Source organism: Ornithorhynchus anatinus, chromosome 21 (assembly GCF_004115215.2).
Source record: "Ornithorhynchus anatinus isolate Pmale09 chromosome 21, mOrnAna1.pri.v4, whole genome shotgun sequence".
In the NCBI taxonomy this organism is placed as follows: Eukaryota; Metazoa; Chordata; class Mammalia; order Monotremata; family Ornithorhynchidae; genus Ornithorhynchus; species Ornithorhynchus anatinus.
Genome location: NC_041748.1, coordinates 2,538,204 through 2,555,910, shown reverse-complemented (window position 1 = coordinate 2,555,910; position 17,707 = coordinate 2,538,204). Strand labels below are relative to the sequence as shown.

The window sequence follows — 17,707 nt, the reverse complement described above, 5'->3', positions numbered from 1 at the left end:
GTACGGTTCCGTCGGACTCTCCCAAGCGCTCCGCGCACGGCGAGCGCTCCGTAGATCCGATGGGACGAACCAACGGACCCCCGGCTACGACCTCCTCCCTCGGCAGCGGGCGAGTGGAAGCGACTCCCCCCAGGTCACACGGGGGGCAAGGGAGCAGCGCGGCCCAACGGGAAGAGCCCGAGGCCGAGAGTCGGAGGAGCCGGGTTCGGTATTCCCGTTTCGCGAGAGAGGAAACGGAGGGCCGGGGGAGTGGAGGCGCCCGGCCCTAGGTCACCCGGCGGACCGGTGGCGGAGTCGGGATTAGAACCGGGGCCTTCCGACCGCCAGGCCCGGGCTCTGGCCACGAGGCCGCGCTGCTTCTCGGGGCTCGGCGCCATAGCGACCGCTTAACGGATCCCGGCGATATCATTACGGCGGAGGCGGTAGACGTGGTCCCTGCCCGCGGTCCGTCTAGCGGTCGATCGGCGGTATTTATTGAGTGGTTACCGAGCGCGGAGCGCCGTCCTGAGCGCTGGGGAGAGTCCGGTGCAGACGCCCCGCGACCCCCCGCCCACCGGGATCGGACGGTCTAGAAGCGATTCGAATCGGAGCCGAACCTCGGGTTCCGAAGGACGGTAGCCGGGCCCTGCCTCGGTTTCCCCGCGCTCCCGGGGTCTCCGGCTGCCCGGGAGGGTCGTCTCCGTGTCGGGATCGGCGTCCTCGGAGAAGACCGCGCCCGGCCTACCTGCGGTGACAGAAGTAAAGATGACGGCGCTGGCTGTTGTGTTCGTGGTATGTACCTGTGAAGCGCCGACTCTGTGCCGAGCACTGTACCGAGCGCCGGGGGGAGACGATGGCGGTAATGGGGACTGTGGTGTCCGTTCGGCGCTTACTACGTGCCCGGCACCGAACCGAGCGCCGGGGGTGGATCCAGGCGAATCGGTCCCTGTCCCGCGCGGGCCGGCCGCCTCCATCCCCGTTTTCCGGAGGAGGGGGAACCGAGGCCCGGAGACGGGAAGTGACCGGCCCAGAGTCACGCGGCAGACGGGGGGGGCGGAGCCGGGATTGGATACGAGCTCATCGGGTCCCGCGTGGGTAGAACCGATGAGCTTCTGTCTCCCCCGGCGCTTAGAACAGCGCTCGGCACACGGTGAGCGCTTCACGAATGCCGACGTTAATTGATCCTCGTCCTCTACTGCCCGGATTCTAAATTCTCCCTCTCCCCACGGTCCGCTCGCTCTGTCCGGACTCTCCCAAGCGCTCAGTCCCAGAGAAGCGGTTGTGGAGCCCGCGAGTCGGGAGGACCCGGGTTTCTCGGCCGCCCGCGTGACCCCCGGGCCGCTCGCTCCCCTTCGCCGGGCCTCAGTTCCTCGTCTGCCCAAATGGGGATGAAGACCGCGCGCCCCGCGGGGGACGCCCCGACGGCCTCGGGTCTCCCCGGCGCCAGGGACGGCGCTCGGCGCACCGGTGAGCGCTTGAGAATGCCCGCTCCCGCACGCGCGGGCTCCGCCGGCCGTCCGCTGCCGGTCCGCGGCCTCCCCGCCGGCCTCGCCCGGCCTTACCGGGCTTGGATGGTGGCGTATTCGGAGCGGCCCTCCGGCCGGCCGCCGCTGTGTTGGCAGCGGCCTCCCGTCGCCCGGAGGGCCCCGGGCAGGCCGGCCGGCCGCCCCCACCCGCAGGTCCACGTACACGATGTCTCGGTCGGCCGGCCCTGGGATGGGAAACACGGACGCCGAGGAGAGGAGGTTGCGGGGGGGCGGTGCCGGGGTCCGGCCCGGAATCGCGAAACCTCGGGCCGCTCACACGTCCGCCGATCTGTTCCGTCGGACTCTCCCGAGCGCTTAGCGCAGCTCCCTGCACGCGGTGAGCGCTCGAGAGATACCGCCGACCAACCTCCGACCGGCCGTCGCCGTCCCCCCGACCCCGGCGCCGAGCCTCCCCCCGGCGCGGTTTCCGCCCGCCGCGGGCGCTGGGTAGATACCCCCGAGGGGCCGACGGAGGCTCTCACCTTGCTCCGGGCCCTAGGGCGAAGCCGGGAGTCCGAGCTGAGGAGGGAGAGAGAAACAGGCCGTCGCGAGGTCTCCGCACAGAGGACCCTACGCTCCCCGGAGCGTTCAGCCCAGCGCTCCGCCCACGGAACGCCGGCAGCTCCGTGAGGGCCGGGCTCGCGTCCTCTAACTCTGATGGACTCTCCCGAGCGCCCAGGCGAGCGCTCAGTAGATGACGACGTTGGATGTGAAGCGCTCACTGTGTGCCGAGCCACCGTCCTAAGCGCTGGGGGAGATACCGGGTTGTCCCCCGTGGGGCTCCGGTCTTCAGCCCCATTAGACGGATGAGGGGACTGAGGCCCAGAGAGGGGAAGCGACCGGCCCGAAGTCACACGGCCGCCGAGTGGCGGGGCCGGGATTAGAAACCCACGACCCCTGACTCTTCCCACTGAGCCACGCCGCTTCTCGCCGAGCCAGCCCGCCTACGATTGAACGAATGCACGAATGGGGATTAAGGCCGGGAGCCCCCCCGCGGGACGGGGACCGTGACCTACCTGAACCTCCCCCGGCGTCCAGCACGGTGCCCGGCGCATAGTGAGCGCTCGACGAATACCAGAAAGCGGGGCGGGGGGCGTCCCGACACTCACCTGTCCCGGCGGGACGTCCGCCCTAGAGGAGGCGAAGCGGAGAGAGGGTCAGCGGTCTGCCCGGAGGCGGCCGGGAGAGGCGGGGTGTCCCCCCGCCCTTACAGTCTGCCGTGCGACCCCGGGCCGGTCAACCTCACCTCTCTGGGCCTCGGTTCCCTCATCCGGAAAATGGGGGATGGAGACGGGGACAGCCCCACGGGGGACCGGGTCCCATCCGATTTGTTTGAATCCTCCCAGCGCTTAGTACGGTGCCGGGCAGCTAGTGAGTACTTAACAAATACCAGCATTATTATTATTACCGTTATCACCACGGAAACAGCGTGGCCTAAATGGGTAGAGCCCGGGCCTGGGAGTCGGAAGGACCTGGGTTCTAATCCCGGCCCCGCCCCGGGTCTACCGGGTGACCTTGGACAAGTCACTTGGCTCCTCTGGGCCTCGCTTTCCTCATCTGGAAAATGGGGATGGAGACTCCGAGCCCCACGTGGGACAGGGATTTTGTCCAACCTGTCTTACATCTACCCCAGTGCTTAGGACAGCGTCTGACCCATCGTAAACACTTAATAGCATCATTACTATTATCATTATGCGCATATCTGGAATTTATTTATTTATATCGACGGCCGTCTCCCCCCCCCCCCAGTCTGCCAGCTCCTTGCGGACAGGGAATGGGTCCGATCACTGTTTTAACCGGACGCTCCCAAGCGCTTAGTCCAGGGGTCCGCACCGGGGAAGCGCTCGGTAAATAGGATCGAATGAATGAGCGGCATTACGATTACCTGAGGTCCGGCGAGGAGGGAGACGACGGCGGCGGGAGGAAGAGGAGGAGGAGGAAGCAGCCGAGCCCCGCCAGCAGCCCTGCGGGACGAAGAAGGAGTGGGGGGGGATGGGAGGGGGCGACGGGACGGGTTTTGGGGGGCGGTGGGGGGGGGGGGGCCGGCCTGGAGCTCGGGTCCGGGCCAGGGGCTTGACCCCCAGGGGTCACGAGGGCCGGGGTCACGGGTCGTAGCCGGTGGCGGGGGCCGGGGGGGAGGGAACGTGTCCGTTTATTGTTGTATTGGACTTTTCCAGCGCTCTGCACACCGGAAGTGCTCAGTAAATACCACTGACTGAATGGATGGATGAATGAATGACCCAATGAAGGAGAGGCAGGGAAAGGTGGGCGGCCGCTCCCCCACCCCGGGACGTCAGAATGTCCTGCCGAGTGACCTGATGATGACATCAAGGCGTTGGTCAGTCAGGACCCCCACCCCCCCCCCCCCCCCGGAGCCCGGAGTGATTTCGGGGGGCGGGGGGGGACGGAGGGGAGGGACCCACGGACACGAACACACACAGACATTCTGCTTCTTGGGGGGTGGTCTCGGTTTGGGGACCCATGGAGCGGCAGGAAGAGGAGGAAGAGGAGGGAGAGAAGAAAGACGAGGGGGAGGAGAATGAGAAGAAGAGGAGGAGGAAGAGGGAGAGGAGGAGGTGAAGGATGAGGAGAGGGATGAAGAGGAATAGAGGAGGAGGAGGGAGAGGAAGAGGAAGGGAGGAGGAGGAGGGAGAGAAGGAAGAGGAGAGGAGGAGAAGGAAGAAGAGGAAGAGAGGAGGAGGGAGAGGAGGAAGAGGGAGAGATCGTATTTAGGGAGGACGGCAGGAAGAATAACAGAAGTAGCAGGAGCCAAGGCTGTAGTAGCCGGAAAATGAGCGGCGGCGGCCGCCGCAGCAGCAGAGACGTCGTCCCCCGGCGGCCCCGGGGCCCCCGCGCTAAACGCTCCGCGCAGGAGGCGGGAGGGGACGGGAGGAGGGGCGGCTCGGTGGTCCTCGGCCTGACCTGTCCGGTGGCGCGGGCGGCGAGGAGGAGGTCGGGTCCCGGGCCCGGGAGCCCAGCTCCACCGGGCCCGACGCCCGGGCCCGGAACTTGACGCAGAAGTTAAGGTGCCCTCGTCCTCGGCCGACACGTTTGTCCAGTGCGGATGGAGAAGTCCCGGTGGTGGGTGGAGGCGGGCGACCCTGGGGGCCGGGAGGGGGGCCGCCCTCCCGCCGTAGACCAGCCGCCGGGCCGGGCCGGACCCCCCGGAACCACAGCACGGGGCCGGGGGGCTCCAGGGCCTCCACCAGGCAGGGCAGGGTCACCCGGGCCCCCCGGCGGGGGCCGACACCCACCTCGCGGGGCTGTCGCACGTCGGGGACGCCGGGCGCCGGGCGGCCCGCTGCGGACGGCGGAGGCCGGGGTCAGAGGTCGGGGGAGGCCGCGCGCCGAAGCTCCGGGAGCGGGCGGCCTCCCGGGGCGCGGACCGCCGTGCCCGACGCCCGGGACACGCCGACGGAGTCGGCAGACGCCCGTCCGAGCCCTCGAGGAGCTGACGGTCTACCGGGCGCGGAGCGCTCGGGAGACTCCGATACGGGGGGAAGACACGATTTCCCGCCTTCCAGGAACTGTCGCGTCTAGAGATCGATAGTCTTTCTTAAGCAGCCTTCAAGGAGCTGCCGATCAACCCATCAATCAAATAATGATGATGATAAATGGTACCCGTTAAGCGCTTACTATGTGTTCAAGCACTGCTCTTGGGGGCTCCTGGGGCCTCCCAGTCTTCATCCCCCTTTTCCAGAGGAGGGAACCGAGGCCCAGGAGAAGTGAGGCGACCGGACCGGGGTCCCCTTGATCTATTTCTTGCTACTGTTCTTGTCCGTCCGTCTCCCCGATTAGACCGTGAGCCCGTCAAAGGGCAGGGACTGTCTCTATCTGTTACCGATCTGTCCATTCCAAGCGCTCAGTACAGTGCTCTGCACGTAGTGAGCGCTCAATAAATACTATCGAATGAACGAACGGACGAATGAATCCGACGGCAAGAATGACTCTCTGGTCTCTTTCTTCCGTCTCCTCTATTTTTAGAAGCTCGAGGAATATTCTCCAGCCGCCCTCGGTGGAAACCAGACCCGCCTCTGACCCGAAAGAGGAAGCCGAGACCTGAGACCTTTGCCGGGGTTAGTTTCTTTGTTTTTATGGTTTTTGTGAAGCGTTCACTACGCGGCGGGTCCCGCGCTAAGCGCTGGGGGGAGACGGGATCCCACGATCGATAAATGTGATTGGATCCAAGCGCTTAGCCAGTGCCCTGCACATAGTAAGCGCTCATAATACTGTTGATGAATGAACGAGGAGGCGGGCCTTCCAGTGAGGCTCCGAAGGCCGGGAGAGCGACGGTCTCGGGGCCGGAGGCGGGACGCGGCGGGCCACAGGGGACCCATCGAGGCCCAGCCAGAAGGTCGGCGTTAGAGGAGCCGAGCGTGCGGGCCGGACCGTACCCGGACCGATCGGCCGGGGGAGGTCGGAGGGGGCGGGGGATGGACGGCTTCCAAGCCGCCGCCGGCGCCGCGGCGTCTTTTTTACAGGTGACGGAACGGAGACACGGAGGATGATAATAATATTTGTGGTATTAATTGAGCGCTTACTCTGCGCCGGGGCACTGGGACCGAGCGCCGGGGGCGGATTCCGAGCCCCTCGGGTCGGACCCGGTCCCCGACCCCCGTGGGCTGACCGCCTCCGTCCCCATTTTCACAGAGGAGGGAACTGAGGCCCAGAGGAGGGAAGCGACTGCCCCAGGGCATAGAGCCGGGCCGAGAACCCGGGTCCTTCTGACTCCCGGGCCCCGGGGCTCCTCCCGCTAGGCCGCCCCGCTTCCCTCCTGCGTCTCGGCTCCCGTGACGGCCCCGGGTCGGGGCGCGGGCGACCCGGCTCTTGGGTCCGGCCCGGCCCCGGCTCCCGAAACCCAAGTCTCCTCCCCTAGACGGTCAGCTCCTCGGGGGCGGGACGGCGTCCCGCTCAACTCCACGGGACTCTCCCGAAGCGCTCGGATACAGCGCCCTGCCCACGGTAGACCGGCAGTTCTTCGAGAGCGGGGACGGTGTCTGCGCAACTCTCCCAAGCGCTCATGCCGGCCGCTCCGCCCACAGTAGACTGGACGGTCCTCCTGGACAGGGCCGTCGTCTGCCAACCGTACTGGACCCTCCCTAGCCGCTAAGCCCCGTGCCGAGCGCCGGGGCTCGGGAGAGAGGTGACCCAGCCGGACGCCCCCCGCCCCACACGTATCCACCCCGTCCCCGCCGGACCCCTCGCCGCGCCGCGGTCGCTCACCGAGCCCAAGGACGCCGGCCAGGAGGGTCAGCGAGGTCACGGCCCCGGGCCTGGGGGGAGCCATGCCGGCCGCGAGGTCCGGGGGGCGGGGGCGGGGGGCGGCCACCGACTTACCGCCCTCCCGACCGCCCGACGCGGCGAGCCCACGGACCCGCCGGCCGCCGGTGGGGCTCGGGGGAAGAGGAAGCGGCTGCCCGCCTCGGATCTTGCGGAAAACTGGGCCGCGGGGAGGGGGAGGAGGCCGGGCGCCGACCGGACGACCGCGTGACCGTCACCCGCCCGACGTCCGCCGTCAGATATTCCCTTCCTCTCGGGCGGCCCCCGAGGTCAACCGACCTCCCCGGGAGAGGGGCCTGGAAACGGCCCGGAGACCGCCGCCGGCCTCTGGGCGGTTTCCGGGGAGGCCGCCCCAAGTCGGTCTCTGGAGGTTCGGAGGCCTCAGCCACGGAGGGGCAACGGGGCGCGGGGGGCCAGCGGCGGGGCTCAGCGGGAAGAGCCGGGCTTCGGGAGTCGGAGGTCACGGGTCCGACTCCCGGCTCTGCCACTCGTCAGCTGGGTGACCGTGGGGCGAGTCACTTCGCTTCTCTGGCCTCAGTTCCCCTCATCTGGAAAATGGGGATTGACTGAGAACAGTGCTCTGCACACAGTAAGCTCTTACACCATACCGACATTATTATTATTATTATTGTTAACCGTCGACCCATCGCTGCTATTTTCGAGCACCTCCTTGGGGCAGGGCACTGGACTGAGCGCTAGGGAGAATTCCCATCCGACACAGAGGGTGTCGGATACGAGCCCCCCCCCCCCCCCCCCCGTCCCCCATCGAATATTATTATTGCGCGTTTCTGTGTTTCGGGCACCGTAAATGGGTTGGCCGCCGGTCCCCGTCCTACGCGGGGCTCCCCGGTCTCCCTCCCCATTGTCCAGATGGGGGAACTGAGGCCCAGAGAAGTGAAGTGCCTCGCCGCAGGTGCCTCGCCTCCTCCGAGAGGCCTTCCCAGACTCGAGCCCCCTCTTCCCTCTGCTCCCTCTCCCCCTCCTTCACCTCTCCGCAGCTAAACCCTCTCCTCCCCCCTTTTCCCTCTCCTCCTCCCCCCCTCCCTTCCCATCCCCCTCGGCGCCGTACTCGCGTCCGCTCGACTGTCTACATCTTCATCACCCTGTTTATTTGTCAAAGAGATGTACATCACCTTGATTCTATTTATCTGCTATCGTCTTAATGAGATGTTCTTTCCCCTCGATTTCTATTTATTGCTAATGTTCCTGTCTGTCCGTCTCCCGTCAAAGGTCAGGGCCTGTCTCAATCTGTTAACCGATCGGGTCCCATTCCAAGCGCTCAATCAGTGCCCTGCACGTAGTGAGCGCTCGCTCAAGAAATACTATTGAACCACGACCTCTGCCTCCCAGGCCCGGGCTCTTTCCACCGAGCCCCGCTGCTTCTCAATTTGTAGTGACGCCCGTCACCCCACTTCGGGCCTGTGAACTCGTTCCGGGCGCGGGGGCATCGGTCGGTCCCGGGGCGGGCGGTTCCGCCTTTCGACCAGCAGGTGGCGCGGCGGTCGGGGGGGGGGGAGGGGAGTCCCGGCGCGCAGGCGCGCGCGCAGGCGCAGACGCGCTCCGCGTGCCCGGCGGAGGGTTTGGGGGCGGAAGCGGGCGACCGGAAGCGAGCGACCCGGAAGCGGCCGGCTTCGGCTTCCGGCGTCGGGCGCGGAAGATGGCGGAGCGGCAGGAGGCGCTGAGGGAGTTCGTGGCGGTGACCGGGGCGGAGGAGGATCGCGCCCGCTTCTTCCTCGAGTCGGCGGGCGGGGACCTGCAGGTGGGGCCGGGGGCGCGCGTCCCGGGGGGGGGGGGGGCCGGGGGCGCGCGCGGGGAGGGAGGGGAGCCCCGGATCCGCAGCGTCCCCGCCCCCCCACCGGAAGTGAGGGGGCGGGGCCCGGGGGGGGCGACAGAGAGACCTTGGACAAGTCGTTTCCCCCCCCCCGGGTTCCATCCAGCGCAGCGCTTAGGACGTAGTAAGCACCACGCCGTCGTAAGGGCTGCTGCTGGGGTGGCTCCTTGCTAAGCGCCTCCCAGGTGCCAAGCGCCGTTCTAAGCGCAGGGGGGGCTGCAGGGTCATGGGGTGCCCCCCCCCCCCCGTGGGGCTCACGGTCTCCGTCCCCATTTTACTGACTGGGAACGCAGTGCTTAGCTCACAGTGAGCACCGACCACGCATGATAGAGAAGGCAGCGAGGCCAGTGGAAGGAGCCCGGGCTTTGGGAGTCCGAGGGCGTGGGTTCGAATCCCGGCTCGGCCACTCGTCGGCCGACTGTGGGCGAGTCGCTTCACTTCTCTGGGCCTCAGTGACCTCATCTGGAAAACGGGGATGAAGCCTGGGAGCCCCACGGGGGGCGACCTGATTCCCCCGTGTCTCCCCCCCAGCGCTTAGAACGGTGCTTCGGCACAGAGTGAGCGCTTAACAAATACCAACTTGATGATTATTATTATCTGATTCTATCCAGCTCATCGCTTGGCGTAGCGCTTAGCTCATAGTGAGCACCCAACGGGGGGGGGGTGGCCACTGGGGCCCCCTCGATTCTCTTTAGCACAGTCAGCACCAACCATGCATCATCCTGATCCTAGAGAAGCAGCGTGGCCCAGTGGAAAGAGCCCGGGCTTGGAGTCCGAGGTCACGGGTTCGAATCCCGGCTCGGCCACCTGGCGGCCTGGGTGACGTGGGGCGGGTCACTTCTCTTCTCGGTGCCTCAGTGACCCTTATCTGGAAATGGGAGAAGCCTGGGAGCCCCACGGGGGACGACCTTGATTCCCCGTGTCTCCCCCAGCGCTTAGAACAGTGCTCGGCACCTAGTAAGCGCTCAACAGATAGCAGCGTTATTATTATCGTTGTCCGCCCGCTTCCCCTCCCCGCTAAGACGAGAGCCACGTGTGGGACGGGGGAGGGGCTGGGTCCCAGCAGCCTGTATCCATCCCAGCGCTCAGCACAGTGTTCGGTCCACGCTCGGCCCCTCCAGGGACGGAAATGGTCCCGGTCCCGCCCTCCCCCCCCGGCCGGGAGCCCCCCGTGGGGGGGACGGGGGCCTGGCGGTCCCGCCAGATCCTTGCCCATCCCACCGCCTAGCACAGTGCTTAGGGCATAGGAAGCACCAACTGGGGCAGAAAGGGGCTCCTAAATATGCTCGATCCCCCCGCCACCGACCCGCCACTTAGATGGGGCCAAGGCTGGGTACGGGGACGGGGGGGGCGGGGGGGAGGGGGGTGGACCTGCGGCCAAGCCGTGTGGGGGTCGGGGGTCCCCGATTTCAGATCGCCCTGCCAGCTTCTATGAGGACGGAGGGGACGAAGACATCGTGCCCCTCCCCCCAGCCCCTGGGCGGCACCGGCCCGTGAGCCCCCCCACAGGTGAGGACCCCCCCCCCCCCCCCCAGGCCCCCTCACGGATTCCTCTTCCGCACCCCCTCTCCGAGGTGCGGGAAACCGAGGGCTGCAGAACCAGCCGCCCCCTCGGTGGTCTTGACGCGACTCCTGCTGGAGCCGGGCACCGTACTAAGCGCCCGGAGAGTCCAGCACAGCAGAGTGGATGACACGTCCCCGGCCCCCGAGAGCGACCGTCTAGACGGGGAGACGGCAAGGGGATGGGAGTGAGAAAACGAGAGGAGGGGGACGGAGCGGGGCTGGACGGGGGAGGAAAGAGAGGAGCCGGTCGGCCCACCAAGAGACGGGAGGAGGCGCGGTCGGGGAGGCCCTGGGAGGAGGAGGAGGAGGAGGAGGCGGGCCTGCCGTAAGGCTCGGAAGCTGGGGAGACTCATCGTCTGCGGGATTTGAGGAGGGAGGCAGCCAAGTGAAGTTGGACCGGAGCGAGGAGAGGCGGGAGGTCGGCGGAGGAGGCCGATACGGCGGCTCCAGGTGGGAGAGGACGAGGGCCTGGATTAACCTGGGAGCCGGTTGGATGGGGGGGGACAGGGCGGATCTGATGATGTTGGTATTTGTTAAGCGCTTACTATTGATCTGAGCCACGCGCCAGGTGGGGACCCAAGGATCTATGACGGATCGACTAGGGGGTCGAGAGAGAGGAGCGGAGGAGGAGCGAGGTGCGGGACGGCGGCGCCGTCTACGGCGACGGGAAAGTCCGGGGGAGGACGGGGTTCGGGCGGGCAGACGAGGAGCTCGGACGCTTTAAGCCGGAGGCGACGGGAGGACCTCCCGGCGGAGACGTCCCGGAGGCGGGAGGAGAATGGGAGACGGTGGAGAGGGAGATTGGGAATAGTCCACGTCGGGGGCGGTGGGAGCGGTGGGAGGGAACCGGGAGTTCTCCGGGGAGTCGGGGTAGACGGAGAAGAGAAGGGCGCCCGGGGCTGAGGGAGAAGCGGACGGACGGACGGACGGACGGACGGGGGGAGAACCGGGAGAGGACGGGGTCGGCGAGGCCCAGGTCGGATAAGGATTCCGGGAGAAGGGGGTGGGCCACGGGGTCCCGGCCGGCGGGGAGGCGGAGGAGGACCCGGATGGAGTCGGGGCCGGAGGATTGGGCGAGGAGGAGGCGGTCGGCGACCTCCGGCGGGGCGGCCGCCGGGGAGGGGAGGGGACGGGAGCCGGACCGGAGGCGCCCCGGGACGGACTCAGAGGAGAGGTGAGACGGACTCGCTGGGGGAGTCTGGAGAGGAGGGGCGGAGGCAGCCGGGGGGGCGTCCACAGGGGGTGTCGTAGAGACGCGGTGTTTGAGGCGGCGGGGAAGAAGCCACTGGAGAGCCGACGGTTGAAGAAGGCCGCCGGGAGGGAGGTTTTTGGGGCAGCGTTCGGATGAGGCGCGAAGGGACGGGGAGGTGGGGGGGGGGTCTGTCTGTGAGGCAGAGCGGCCCAGCGGGTAGAGTCCCGGCCCGGGTTCTCGTCCCGGCTCCCCTTGCCCGCCGCGTGGACCTTATGCGAGTCGTTTCGGTCCCGGCCTCGGTTCCCTCTCTCTAAAGTGGGGACGGGGGACTCGCCCGACCCGTTTTGCTTGTTTCCACCTCAGCCCTCGGTACAGGGCCTGGCACCCGCCAACTCCCCCGATTACTATCGTTATCAATGCGATCTCGATGTATCTCCCCCAGCACTACGGTCCGGGACACGTAGTAAGCGCTTACCGGATACCACCGCCGTGACCGTCCGTACGCGGGACGACCGCCCCGAGGTCACCCGGCGGCCGGGGGCCGCTCGGGTCTCCGACCTCATCCCTCCCGCTGTCTTCCAGCGAACACAGGGGGTGACGTCGTTCAGAGACCTCGTGCACGCCCAAGAAGATGAGGAGGAGGAAGAGGAAGGTCAGAGGTAAAAAGCCTCCCTCGGGGCGTCTCCCCCGCCCCCGTCCCACCCTTCTCCCGCCCTCGGCCGGCCCAGCCGACCGGCGGCGCCTACCGCCCGCCCGCCGCGGGCGGAGCGCCCTGCCGAGCGCCGTCGTGGGCCGGGCGCTGCGCCGCACGCTCGGGAGAGGCCCGATCCCCGCCCCCGCGGAGCCCCCCCCCGCCTCTCTCGGTCGGTCGGTGGCGTTCACCGGACGCCTAGCGTGCGCGGAGCACGTGTCGCGGGCTCGGGGAGTCCGGGGGAGTCCCTCGCGGGAGCCGACCGTCTCCTACGTGCAGAGCGCCCCGCCGAGCGCCGGGGAGAGTCCGCTAGAGTGAGCGGACGCGATCCCCGCCCTCGAGGAGCCGCGCCGAGCGATCGGGAGAGTCTCGAGGAGCCGGGGGGGGGCCGGGGGGCGGTCCCCGGCCCGCCCGCCGACGTCCGCCTGTGGGGGCCGGGCCGGGGGGCGGCGGGGGGCTCCAGGTTCTACGCCGGGGGCTCGGAGCGCAGCGGTCAGCAGATCGTGGGCCCCCCGCGCAAGCGTAGCCCCAACGAGCTGGTGAGGACCTCTTCCGCGGGGCCAAGGAACACGGGGCCGTCGGCCGTCGACCGACCCGCCAAGGGGGCCGGGGGACCAACAGGCCCAAGGTGCGGGGGAGGCCGGGGAGGCCGGGGGATCCGGGAGGCCCGACGGGCACTGAGGGCGGGAGGCCGGAGGCCCGGCCCCCGCCGACGGCCGCCACGTTGGGTTCCCCCAGCCGTTCGCCGGGGGCGGGTACCGCCTGGGCGCCGGCCCGCAGGAGGAGTCGGCCTACGTGGCCGGGGAGGAGGAGGCAACAGCAAACAGGCCGGGCAGGACGTGAGTAGCCGCCGCCTCCTCCCCCGCCTCACCGGGTGGGATCTAAGGAGCACCGGACCAAGCGCGGGGAGGGGACGGCGCGGGGTCCCGCGGGCGGGAGGGGGTCCGTCCGCGTCGGCCCGGCCCACCGCGTGCCCCCGCGTGTGCCAGGTCCACGTGGTGCTGAAGCTGTGGAAGGGAGGCTTCAGCCTGGACCAGGGCCAGCTCGGGCCTACCAGGACCCCGCCAACGCACACTTCCTCGAGTCCATCCGCAGAGGGTAGGCGCGCGGCCCCTTCGGGGGGCGGGGGGGGGGGGGTCGGTCACTCCGTCGAAGCGTCCGATGGCCGCCCGCAACCCGCGTGGGGCCTCACGCCCCTTCCCCCGCAGCCCCCCGTCCCCCGGGGGCAGACCGGCCGGGCGGGTCCCCCGGAAGAAAGGCGTCCTCTTCCCCTTCCCCAGGAGGTCCCGGGCCGAGCTGCGTCGGCTGGCGAGGGGCGGGCAGGTGAACCTGGACATGGAGGACCACCGCGACGAAGACTTCGTCAAGCCCAAGGGCTCCTTCAGGGCCTTCACGGGCCAGGGACAGAAGCTGGGCAGGTGAGCGGCCCGCCGGGGAGGGGCCGGAGGACCGGCAGCCGGGCGCCGGCTCTCCCCACCCGCGCTCCCCGCCTCCGAGGAGCCGACGGGCCTCCCGGCCGCGGGGCGCCGGACCGAGCGCCCGGGGCGGGGAGGGTCCGACGGGGCGGCGGGCGGCGGGCGGCGCCGTCCCCGCCCCCGGGGAGCCGACGGTCCCCTTCGCGCGGAGCGCCGCGGGGCGGTCCGGGAAGGCTTCCCGGGGACGGCGGGGGGGCGGGAGGAGGCGGGGGTGGGGAGGATAAGGGGGTGAGGAGGAGAGGGTGGTCCTGGAAGGCTTCGGGGAGGGCGGAAAGGGGTCCGGGAGGGGGGAGTAGCCCGGGAAGGGTCCCCGGAGGAGGTGGGTGCGGGAGGCGGCCTCAGCCCCGTCCCCCCTTTCCTCCCGTCCCCCCCCCCGCAGCACGGCCCCTCAGGTTGCTGAGCTCGGAGGCCGGCGGGCTGGGGGCCGCCCCGCCGCCCGCGCCGGGAGCCCGAGACCCCCGCCCCCTCCGGCCCCGCCGGCCCCGCCCCCACCGCCGCCGGCCCCGCCCCCACCGCCGCCGCCGCCGCCGCCGCCCCTCCGCCCCCGCCGGCCCGGACGTGGACGAGTCGCAGCCCACCACCAACGTCCAGGTGCGCCTCGTCGACGGACGGAGGCTCGTCCACAGGTTCAACCACAGCCACAGGTCAGACCCCGCCCCGACCCCCCGGGGACCCGGCCCCCGACCCCCGGCCCTGGGCGTCGCCAGCTCCGGGGCGGCCTCGGGCCGCTCCCTTCCCTTCACCCGGCCTCGGCTCCCCCCCCTCCGGAAAACGGGGACGGAGACCGGGAGCCCCACGGGGACGGGGACCGCGTTCCCGCCCCTTTCGCTCGGATCCACCCCGCCGATTAGCAGTGAGCGCTTAACGGATACCGCGAGAGCGATCGTTCCATTACTGGCTGGTATCTTCCTCCGCGCTCAGCGTGGCGCCGGGCACGTAGCGGACGCGTCAGTCCCGTAACGGGAATTAGGTAATTTTAATAACACGGTGATCGTCGTCGTCCGCTCGGTACGGCGCCGGGATGGAGGAGACGCTCAACGTGTAACGATGGCGGTTTTCCGCCTGCCTCTACCCCGGCACGCGGCGTGCTGCCGGGCACGGCCCAAGTCCTCACCGAATACCCCGATCGTCGACGTCACCCTCGGCGTCCCGTACGCGTCGCGCCGCCCGGTGCTGTGCCGGGCGCCCGGCAGACGTCTGACGGATAGCCCGACGATATCAAAGGTGACGATAATCCCTAATCTGAACAGTCGGTTCAGTAGTATTTATCGAGCGCTCACCACGTGCAGAGCGCCGTACCGAGCGCTCGGAACGAACGAGCCGGCGACAGATAGAGACGGTCCCCGCCGTTCGCCGGGCTCGCGGTCTGATCGGGGGAGACGGACGGACGAGAACGACGGCGACGGACAGAGTCGAGGGGAAGGGCGTCTCGTAAAAACAATGGCAGCTAAATAGAATCGAGGCGATGTCCATCTCGTTAACGAGATGATGAAAGTACATACAGTTGAGCGGACGGGTGCGGTGCCGAGGGGATGTGATAATACGTCGTTACCGTTATTATCCGCTCGCATCCGCCCCGGCGCTCGGCACGGCGGCCGGCACGGAGCGGGCGCCCGACGGACGCCCCGACGATTCATCCTCGTCGTCCTCATCCTCTCGGTATCTGCCCCGGCGCTCAGGTCCAGGGCCGGGCACAGAGGAAGCGCCCGACAGAGACCACAGAAAAAGTGGTTTTGGGGGGGTGGTCGCGGTCCACAAGTTGGGGGGGGGGGGGGGCCGCCCCCCCGTGCCTGCCTCAGTCTCCCCAAGACGAAGGGGGCCGTGCGGCCGCGCTGACCGCTCGGGTCTCTCCCCCGCCCCCCGCGCAGGATCCGGGACGTCCGCCTCTTCATCGTAGCGGCGTGCCCGGCCATGGCCTCCGCCGGCTTCGTCCTGACCACCACCTTCCCCAACAAAGAGCTCACGGACGAGAGCCAGACGCTCAAGGAAGCCGACCTCCTCAACGCCGTCATCGTCCAGCGGCTAGTGTGACCCGGCCCCGGCCCCCCGGCCCCTCCGGCCTCCCTCCCCCCCGCCGGCGCCGCCCCCTCCCCGCTCCCCGCCCCCCGGTTGGCATCGCGGTGGACTTGGAAAGAGAGAAACGAATAAAAAGCCCACGTGAGGAGGAGCCGGGAGCGAGACGCGGCCGCCCCGGGACGTGCCGGGAGGAGGGCGCGGGGGTCCCGGTCGCTGGCCTCCCCCCGGCCACGGGTCGGCCGGGGGGTCGGGGGGGGGGGGAGGGGGGTCACCCCCGCTTGACGGAGGAGGCCCAGGGAGGTCAAGCGAGGGGCCCGAGGTCACAAGGCAGGCCGCCGCACCGGGCCGCGCCGCCCTCGCTCGCTCCCACGGTCCGGGGCGAGGGGGGTCGGGGGGGGGGGGGGGGGCCCCTCTTCCCGGCCGGGACCCCCTTCTCCCCCCGGCCCCGCTTCGTACCCACGGAGACCCCCTCCCGCCGCCGGTTTCCGAGCGGGACGGGGAGAGGCGGTGGTGCGACGGTCCCGGGCGCTGACCCCAAACGGTCCCGGGTCGAGCGGGAGGACGGCCTAGTGGGTGGCGCCCGGGCCCGGGTTCTCTCCTCCCGGCGGCTCCGCCGCCCCGTCTGCCGTGTGACCTCGGGCCGGTCGCTTCCCCCCTCCGGGCCTCGGTTCCCTCCTCTGGAAAACGGGGGCGAAGACCGAGAGCCCCAGGTGGGACGGGGATCGGGTCCGACTCGACGGGCTCGTATCCGCCCCGGCGCTCAGTAGGGTGCCCGGGGCATAGTGAGCGCTCCACAGACGCCGCGACTATCAGAGAGGGGGCCCGTCCCCGTTTTACGGAGGAGGAGACCGAGGCCCAGACAAGTCGGGCGACGGGTCCGAGGTCACCCGGCGGGCTGCCGCGCCGGAACGTGGCGCAGGGAGAATGATAGTAATTGATCGTAATTACGGTAAGGTGAGGCGACCGGCCCGAGGTCACCCGGCAGACGAGCGGCGGGGCCGGGCCGGGACGAGAACCCGGGACCTCGCGACGGCCGGGCCCGCGCTCCGCGGGCTGAGCCGCGCTCCCCGTTGGCGTCGGGGAGGGGAGCGGGACGGGATGGCCGCCTCCGCCCCGGGGAGGGGGCGGGGCGGGGCGGGGGGGGGGGTCCGCGCTCCGTCCGTCCACTCCCACGGAGACCCCCGGGGTCCGGTTTCCGGATAATCCCCCGGGAGACCCCCGAGGGCCCGTGTTCGAATCGTGGACAATCTGGGCCTCTTTGGGTGAGACCGGTCCTCGGGCGGCGGGGGCCGAATTCTGCCCAGACACCCCGAGGGTCCCCGATCTGGGGCCCACCGGCTCGTGGCATCGGTTAAGCGCTCACTACGGGGCAGGCACCGCACCCCGCGCCGGGGTGGATCCGAGCCTACCGGGTCGGACGCGGCCCCCGTCCCACGAGGGGCTGGCGGTCTCCCCTTCCCCCGTTTTCCGGGGGAGAAGACCGAGGCCCGGAGAAGGGAAGCGACCGGCCCGAGGTCACGCGGCAGACGAGCGGGCGGAGTCGGGTCCTCGGGACGCCCGGGCGCGGGCTCTCCCCGGCCACGCCGCGCCGCTTCTCCTCCGAGTCGCGTCTCCGCCGGAGGGGAGGGGGCCGACCGATCCGGGGTATTCACTGAACGCTTACGGGCCGCAGAGCGCCGTACTAAACGCTTGGGAGGACCCGGGACAATAGAGGTGTTTTGTACCGGAGCGGTGCGGCCTAGTGGGTGGAGCCCGGGCCTGGAGATCAGAGGGACCTGGGTTCTCACGCTGAGAAGCAGCGTGGCTCAGTGGAAAGAGCACGGGCTTTGGAGTCGGAGTTCATGGGTTCGAATCCCAGCTCGGCCACTCGTCGGCCGTGTGACTCTGGGCGAGTCACTTCACTTCTCTGCGCCTCAGTTCCCTCATCTGTAAAACGGGGATGAAGACCGTGAGCCCCACGTGGGACCACCCGATTCCCCTGTGTCTCCCCCAGCGCTTAGAACGGTGCTCGGCACATAGTGAGCGCTTAACAGATACCAACATCATTATCCTCCGGCGCTTAGAACGGTGCACGGCACGTAGTAAACACCTAACGATCACCGTCCTTAATAGTCTCACCCCAGCTCCTCCCCTTGCCTGCCGAGTGACCCTGGC

At 69.3% G+C, this 17,707-nt stretch overlaps 1 pseudogene; it reads left to right on the top strand.

Moving 5' to 3' along the window:
- The first annotated feature begins 8,442 nt into the window (after positions 1-8,442).
- LOC114806182 lies at positions 8,443-15,704 on the top strand (annotated as a pseudogene).
- Positions 15,705-17,707: the final 2,003 nt, after the last annotated feature.